The sequence below is a fragment of the Sapajus apella genome, unplaced genomic scaffold (assembly GCF_009761245.1).
Source record: "Sapajus apella isolate SASKATOON/1434 unplaced genomic scaffold, GSC_monkey_1.0 scaffold75, whole genome shotgun sequence".
Classification (NCBI taxonomy): Eukaryota; Metazoa; Chordata; class Mammalia; order Primates; family Cebidae; genus Sapajus; species Sapajus apella.
Window position 1 is genome coordinate 2,485,878 of NW_022437015.1, and position 7,479 is coordinate 2,493,356.

At 40.9% G+C, this 7,479-nt stretch overlaps 1 protein-coding gene across 3 annotated transcripts in view; it reads right to left on the reverse strand.

The window, feature by feature from the left end:
* ABCB7 (ATP binding cassette subfamily B member 7) overlaps positions 1 to 7,479 on the reverse strand; it is a 124,877-nt gene that overhangs the window by 89,252 nt on the left and 28,146 nt on the right. The window lies entirely within an intron of this gene.

The following is a 7,479-nucleotide window of genomic DNA, read 5'->3' on the forward strand; positions in this document are numbered from 1 at the left end:
TCAAATACATAGACCATCGACACTATAAAGCAAATACACAACCAAACCTACATAAAAATCAGCTAACAACATGATGATAGGATCAAATCTGCACCTTAATTAATATTCACCTTAAATGTAAGTAAGTTAAATGCTACACTTAAAAGGCATAGAGTGGCAAGTTGCATAAAAAAGCAAGACCAAACTGCATGCTACCTTCAATAGACCCATGTCACATGCAAGGATACCCACAGCCTAAAAGTAAAGAGATGGAGAAAGATCAAGCAAGCAGAAAAAAAAAGAGCAGGGCTTGTTATTATTATTATTTTTTTTTTCTTAGACAGAGTCTCGCCCTGTCGACAGGCTGGAGGGCAATGGCTCAATCTCGGCTCACTGCAACCTCCTCCTCCCGTGTTCAAGCAATTCCCCTGCCTCAGCCTCCCAAGCAGCTGGGACTACAGGTGAGCGCCACCACACCTGGCTAGTTTTTTATATTTTAGTAGAGCTGGAGTTTTACCATGTTGGCCAGGATGGTCTCGATCTCCTGACCTTGTGATCCACCGGTCTTGGCCTCCCAAAGTGCTAGGATTACAGGTGTGAGCAACTGTGCCTGTTTATTCGTATTTCAGACAAAACTGACTTTAAACCAACAACAATCAAAAAGGACAAAGAAGGGTATTACCAAATGATAAAGGGTTCAATTCAATAAGATATAACCATCCTAAATATATATGCACCTGACACTAGAGCATCCAGATTAACAGAAGGTTTCTAGAGACTTACAAAGAGACATAGATAACCACACAATAATAGTGGGATGCTTCAACACCCTACTATCAGACAGTATTGGACAGATTATAGAGGCAGAATACTAACAAAGATATTCGGAACTTAACTTTGTACTTGACCAAACAGGCCTAACAGCCATCTACAGAACGCTCCACACAAGAAAAATAGAATATGCATTCTTCTCATCTGCACATGCCACATACTCTAAAATTGACCATATGCTTTACCATAAAGCAATTCTCAACAAATTAAAAAAAAAAAAGTGAAATCATTCTAACCACACTCTCAGACCACAGAGCAATAAAAATAAAAATCAATACTAAGAAAATCACTCAATACTATAAAAGTACATGGAAATTAAATAATCTGCTCCTCAATGACTTCTGGGTAAATAATGAAATTACGGCAGAAATCAAGAAATTCTTCTAAACTAATGAAAACAAACATAGAACATACCAGAATCTCTGAGACACAACTAAAGCAGTGTTATCAGGAAAGCTTAGAGTGCTATATGCCCACATCAAAAAGTTAGAAATATCTCAAGTTAACAACCTAACATCATATCTAAAGGAGCCAGAAAAACAAGAGCAAACCAACATTAAAGCTAGCAGAAGAGAAATAAACTGAATAAAATCGAGAGGAGAAAACTCACACCAAAGATCAACAAAAACAAAAGATGGTTCTTCAAAAGAATAAATGAGATTTATGGACCACTATCTAGACTAATTTAAAAAAAAAGGGGGGGAGGACATGGGGAAGATGGCCGACTAGGAACAGCTCACGATTGCAGCTCCCAGTGAAAGCGCAGAGGGTGAGTGGACGCCGCATCTCCAGATGGATTTTTATTGCCCACAGACCAGGAGATTCCCAAGTGGGGGAGCCCCATGGGTCGCCAGTGTGGTTGTTTTGGCCGGCGCGGCTGTTTGGGCTGGCCCGGCTGTTTTGGCCCATGTGGCTGCTTGCTGGCGCCCTAGGCGGCGGTTCTCCATACAAAATACACGGGTACGGGTGCCCTTTTACCTGGCGATTGGAGCCCCGGGAAGGCAGATCGCCCATTCATCTGATTTAAAAGGGGACGGAAATAGGGAGCCAGGCCAGGAGATTCCTGGGCAAAAAAACCACCAGGAATCTAATCGCCATTGTTTCAGCCGGTGCAGTTAGTCACCGCACATGAAATCACACAGTTCCCGGCACCTTTTCAACAGGCGACTGGAACATCTGGGAGAGAGTAGACCATTCAACTGAAAAAAAAAAAAGAAAGAAAAAAAAAGAAATCTGAGTCATGGAGCCAGGTGATCAGGCTCAGCTGGTACCACACCCCCAACACACACACAAAAGAAAATGTAATTGAAAATGCTCTAGGTTAAGAGTTTCACAGCAAGCACAGCAGAACCCAGGACAGTCCAGCTCTGTGGGGGAGAGGCGTCCACCATTACTGAGACACTCCACCACTACAGAGGCAGTCCATCATCGCTGAGGCAGCCCGCCATTGCTGACCGAGGCAACGGGGCGTTAGCAAGGCAACCTGCCACTACAGAGAGAGTCCGCCATTATAGAGGTGGGCCACCATTGCCAAGGCAGTTCTAACTACACCCATATAAATAGGACTGCAGGGAAGATCACACAGCAGCTGGGCAGAGCCCACAGCAGCTCAGCAAAGCCTCTGCAGGCAGTGACGAGGCTGCCTCATCACTGGGCAGGGCAGCCCTGAAAAAAAAAAAAAAGGCAGCAGCACAACAGAAACTCATAAACAAAGCCCTAACTCCCTGGGACAGAGCACCTGGGGAAAAAAAAAGGGAGTTTCTGAGTTCTGCTGCAGCAGACCTAAACGTACCTGCCCAGCAACTCTGAATGAACAACAGAGCTCACAGCTCAGCAACTGAGCTCCAATAAGGGACAGACTGTCTCCTAAGCAGCTCCCTGGCCCCGTATATCCAAAGACTCACCTCATAAAGGAGAGAACAGACTGACATTTGGCAGGTATCCTTCTGAGAAAAAGACAGCAGAAGAAGAAACTGGTAGCAACCCTTACTGTTCTGCAGCTGCTGCAGGTGATCCCCAGGCAAGCAGGGCCCGGAGTTGACCTCAGCAGTCCTACAGCAGAGTGTTCTTTCCTTCTACAGACTGTTAGAAGGAAAACTAAAAAACAGAAATAACTTCATCATCCACAAACTGGAAGTTCACTCAGAGAACCCAAGCTGAAAGTCAGCAACTACAAAGATAACAGGTGGATAAATCCACAAAGATGGGAAGAAACCAGTGCAAAAACGATGAAAACACCCAAAACCAGAACACCTCTCCTCCCACAAGGGATCACAACTCCTCAGCAGCAAGGGAACAAGGCTGGATGGAGAATGAGTGTGATGAAATGACAGAATCAGACTTCAGAAGGTGGGTAATAAGAAACTACAGTGAGCAAAAAGAACATGTTCTAACCCAATGCAAAGAAACTAAGAACCTTGATAAAAGATTTGACGAAATGCTAATGAGAATGGACAAAATAGAGAGGAATATAAGTGAATTGATGGAGCTGAAAAACACAATATGAGAACTTCGCGAAGCACACATAACTTTCAACAGCCAAATTGACCAAGGAGAAGGAAGGATATCAGATGTCGAAGATCAACTCAATGAAATAAAATGAGAACACAAAAGTAGAGAAAAAAGGGTAAAAAGGAATGAACAAAGTCTTCAAGAAATGTGGGACTATGTGAAAAGACCTAATCTATGTTTGATAGGTATACCTGAATGTGACAAAGAGAATGAATCCAAGGTGAAAAATACTCTTCAGGATATTATCCAGGAAAATTTCCCCAACCTAGCAAGGCAGGACAATATTCAAGTCCAGGAAATACAGAAAACACCACAAAGATATTCCTCAAAAAGAGCAGCCCCACGGCACATAATCATCAGATTCACCAGGGTTGAAATGAAGGAGAAAATGCTAAGGGCAGCCAGAGAGAAAGGTCGGGTTACCCAAAAGGGAAGCCCATCATACTTACAACAGATCTCTAAGCAGAAACCCTACAAGGCAGAAGAGAGTGGGGACAAATATTCACCATCCTTAAAGAAAGGAATTTAAAATCGACAATCTCATATCCAGCCAAACCAAGCTTCATAAGTGAAGGAAAAATAAAATCCTTTGTGAACAAGCAAGTCCTCAGAGATTTCATCACCACCAGGCCTGCTTTACAAGAGCTCCTGAAAGACGCTCTACACATGCAAAGGAACAACCAACAAGCCACTCCAAAAACATACCAAATGTTAAAGAGCATCAACACAATCAAGAATCTGCATCAACTAACGGGCAAAACAGCCAGCCAGCATCAAAATGGCAGTATCAAATTCACACATAAATGTAAATGGACTAAATGCCCCAATCAAAAGACACAGACTGGCAAATTGGATAAAAAGCCAAAATCCATCAGTGTGCTGTATCGAGGAAACCCATCTCACATGCAACGATAAACCAAGGTTCAAAATAATGGGAAGAAGGAAGATTTAACAAGCAAATGGAGAGGAAAAAAAAAGTAGGAGTTGCAATTCTCACCTATGATAAAACAGACTTTAAAGCAACAAAGATGAAAAGAGACAAAGAAGGACATTACATAACGGTAAAAGGATCAATGCAACAAGAAGAGCTAATGATTCTAAATATATATGCTCCCAATACAGGAGCACGCAGATACATAAAGCAAGCTCTTAATGACTTACAAAGAGACTTAGACTCCCACACAATAATAGTGTAAGACTTTAACACCCCATTGTCATTATTACACGGATCAATCAGGCAGAAAATTAACAAGGATATCCAGGACTTGAACTGAGACCTGTAACAAGCAAACCTAATAGACATTTACAGAACTCTCCACCCCAAATCCACAGAATATACATTCTTCTCAGCACCACATCACACCTACTCTAATATTGACCACATAATTGGAAGCAAATCACTCCTCAGCAAATGCAAAAGAACGGAAATCATAACAAACAGTCTCTCAGACCATGGTGCAATCGAGTTAGAACTCAGAATGCAGAAACTTACTCAAAACCGCACAGCTTCATGGAAACTGAACAACTGGCTCTTGAATGTTGACTGGATAAACAATGAAATGAAGTCAGAAATAAAGATGTTATTCAAAACCAACGAGAACCAAGACACAACATACCAGGATCCCAGGGACACATTTAAAGCAGTCTCTAGAGGAAAATATACAGTAATAAGTGCCCACATGAGAAGCAAGGAGAGATCTAAAATTGACACCGTAGCATCAAATTTAAAGAGCTAGAGGAGCAAGATCAAAAACACTCAAAACCTAGAAGAAGACAAGAAATAACTAAGATCAGAGCAGAACTGAAGGAGATAGATACACAAAATACACTTCCAAAAATCAGTAAATCCAGGAGCTGATTTTTGGAAAAGATCAACAAAATAGACAGACCACTAGCCACATTAATAAAAATGAAAAGAGAGAATAACCAAATTGATGCAATAAAAAAGATAAAGGGGATATCACCACAGATTCCACAGAAATTCAAACCATCATCAGAGATTATTATAAAGAATTCGATGCACATAAAATAGTAAATGTGGAAGAAATGGCTAAATTTCTGGACACTTGCCTCCTCCCAAGCCTAAACCAGGAAGAAGTCGAAACCCTGAACAGACCAATAAGAAGGTCTGAAGTTGAGGCAGCAATTGAGAGACTACCACCCAAAAAAAGCCAAGGTCCAGATGGGTTCACAGCCGAATTCTACCAGACATATAAAGAGGAGCTGGTTCCATTCCTTCTGAAACTATTCCAAACAATCCAAAAAGAGGGAATCCTTCCCAAATCATTTTATGAGACAAACATCATCCTGAAACCAAAACCTGGCAGAGACTCAACAAGAAAAGAAAGCTTCAGGCCAATATCCATGATGAACATAGATGCAAAAATCTTCAATAAAATACTGGAAAGCCAATTGTAACAGCACATCAAAAAGCTTATCCACCATGATCAAGTAGGCTTCATATCAGGGATGCAAGGCTGGTTCAACATACTCAAGTCTATAAACGCAATTCACCACATAAACAGAACCAAAGACAAAAACCACATGATTATCTCAATTGATGCAGAGAAGGCCTTTGACAAAATTCAACAGCCCTTTATGCTAAAAACCCTCAATAAACTAGGTATTAACAGAACGTATCTCAAAATAATAAAAGCTATTTACGACAAACCCACAGCCAATATCATACTGAATGGGCAAAAAATTGAAGCATTCCCTTTGAAATCTGGCACTAGACAAGGATGCCCTCTCTCACCACTCCTATTCAATACAGTACTGGAAGTTCTAGCCAGAGCACTCAGGCCAGAAAAAGAAATAAAGGGTATTCAACTAGGAAAGGAGGAAGTCAAATTGTCTCTTTGCAGATAACATGATTGTATATCTAGAAGACCCCATCGTCTCAGCCCAAAAGCTCCTGAAACTGATAAGCAACTTCAACAAAGTCTCAGGATACAAAATCAATGTGCAAAAATCACAAGCATTCCTATACACCAATAACAGACTAACAGAGAGTGAAATCAAGAGTGAACACCCATTCACAATTGCTACAAAGAGAATAAAATACCTAGTAATACAACTAACAAAGAACGTAAAGGACCTCTTCAAGAGGAACTACAAGCCACTGCTCAACGAAATAAGAGAGGACACAAACAGATGGAGAATCAGTCCATGTTCATGGTTAGGAAGAATCGATATTGTGAAAATGGCCACACTGCCCAAAGTAATTTATGGATTCAACTATATCCCCATCAAGCTACCAATGACATTCTTCACAGAACTGGAAAAAAACTTCTTATGGAACCAAAAGAGAGCCCGCATAGCCAAGTCAATTCTAAGCAAAAAGAACAAAGCGGAAGTCATCACACTACCGGACTTCAAACTATACTACAAGGCTACAGTAATCATAACAGCATGGTACTGGTACCGAAGCAGAGATATAGACCAATGGAACAGAACAGAAGCCTCAGAGGCAACACAACATATCTACAACCATCTGATCTTTGACAAACCCGACCAAAAAAAGCAATGGGGAAAGGATTCCCTGTTTAATAAATGGTGTTGGGAAAACTGGCTAGCCATGTGCAGAAAGCAGAAACTGGACCCCTTCCTGATACCTTACACTAAAATTAACTCCAGATGGATTAAGGACTTAAACATAAGACCTAACACCATAAAAACCCTAGAAGAAAATCTAGGCAAAACCATTCAGGACATAGGCGTAGGCAAGGACTTCATGACCAATACACCAAAAGCATTGGCAACAAAAGCCAAAATAGACAAATGGGTCCCAGTCAAACTCCACAGCTTTTGCACAGCAAAAGAAACAGTCATTAGAGTGAATCGGCAACCAACAGAATGGGAAAAAATTTTTGCCGTCTACCCATCTGACAAAGGGCTGATATCCAGAATTTACAAAGAACTAAAACAGATTTACAAGAAAAAAACAAACAAGCCCATTCAAAAGTGGGCAAAGGATATGAACAGATACTTTACAAAAGAAGACATACGTGAGGCCAACAAACATATGAAAAAATGCTCATCATCACTGGTCATTAGAGAAATGCAAATCAAAACTACATTGAGATGCTCATCATCACTGGTCATTAGAGAAATGCAAATCAAAACTACATTGAGATACCATCTCATCCCAGATCAAAT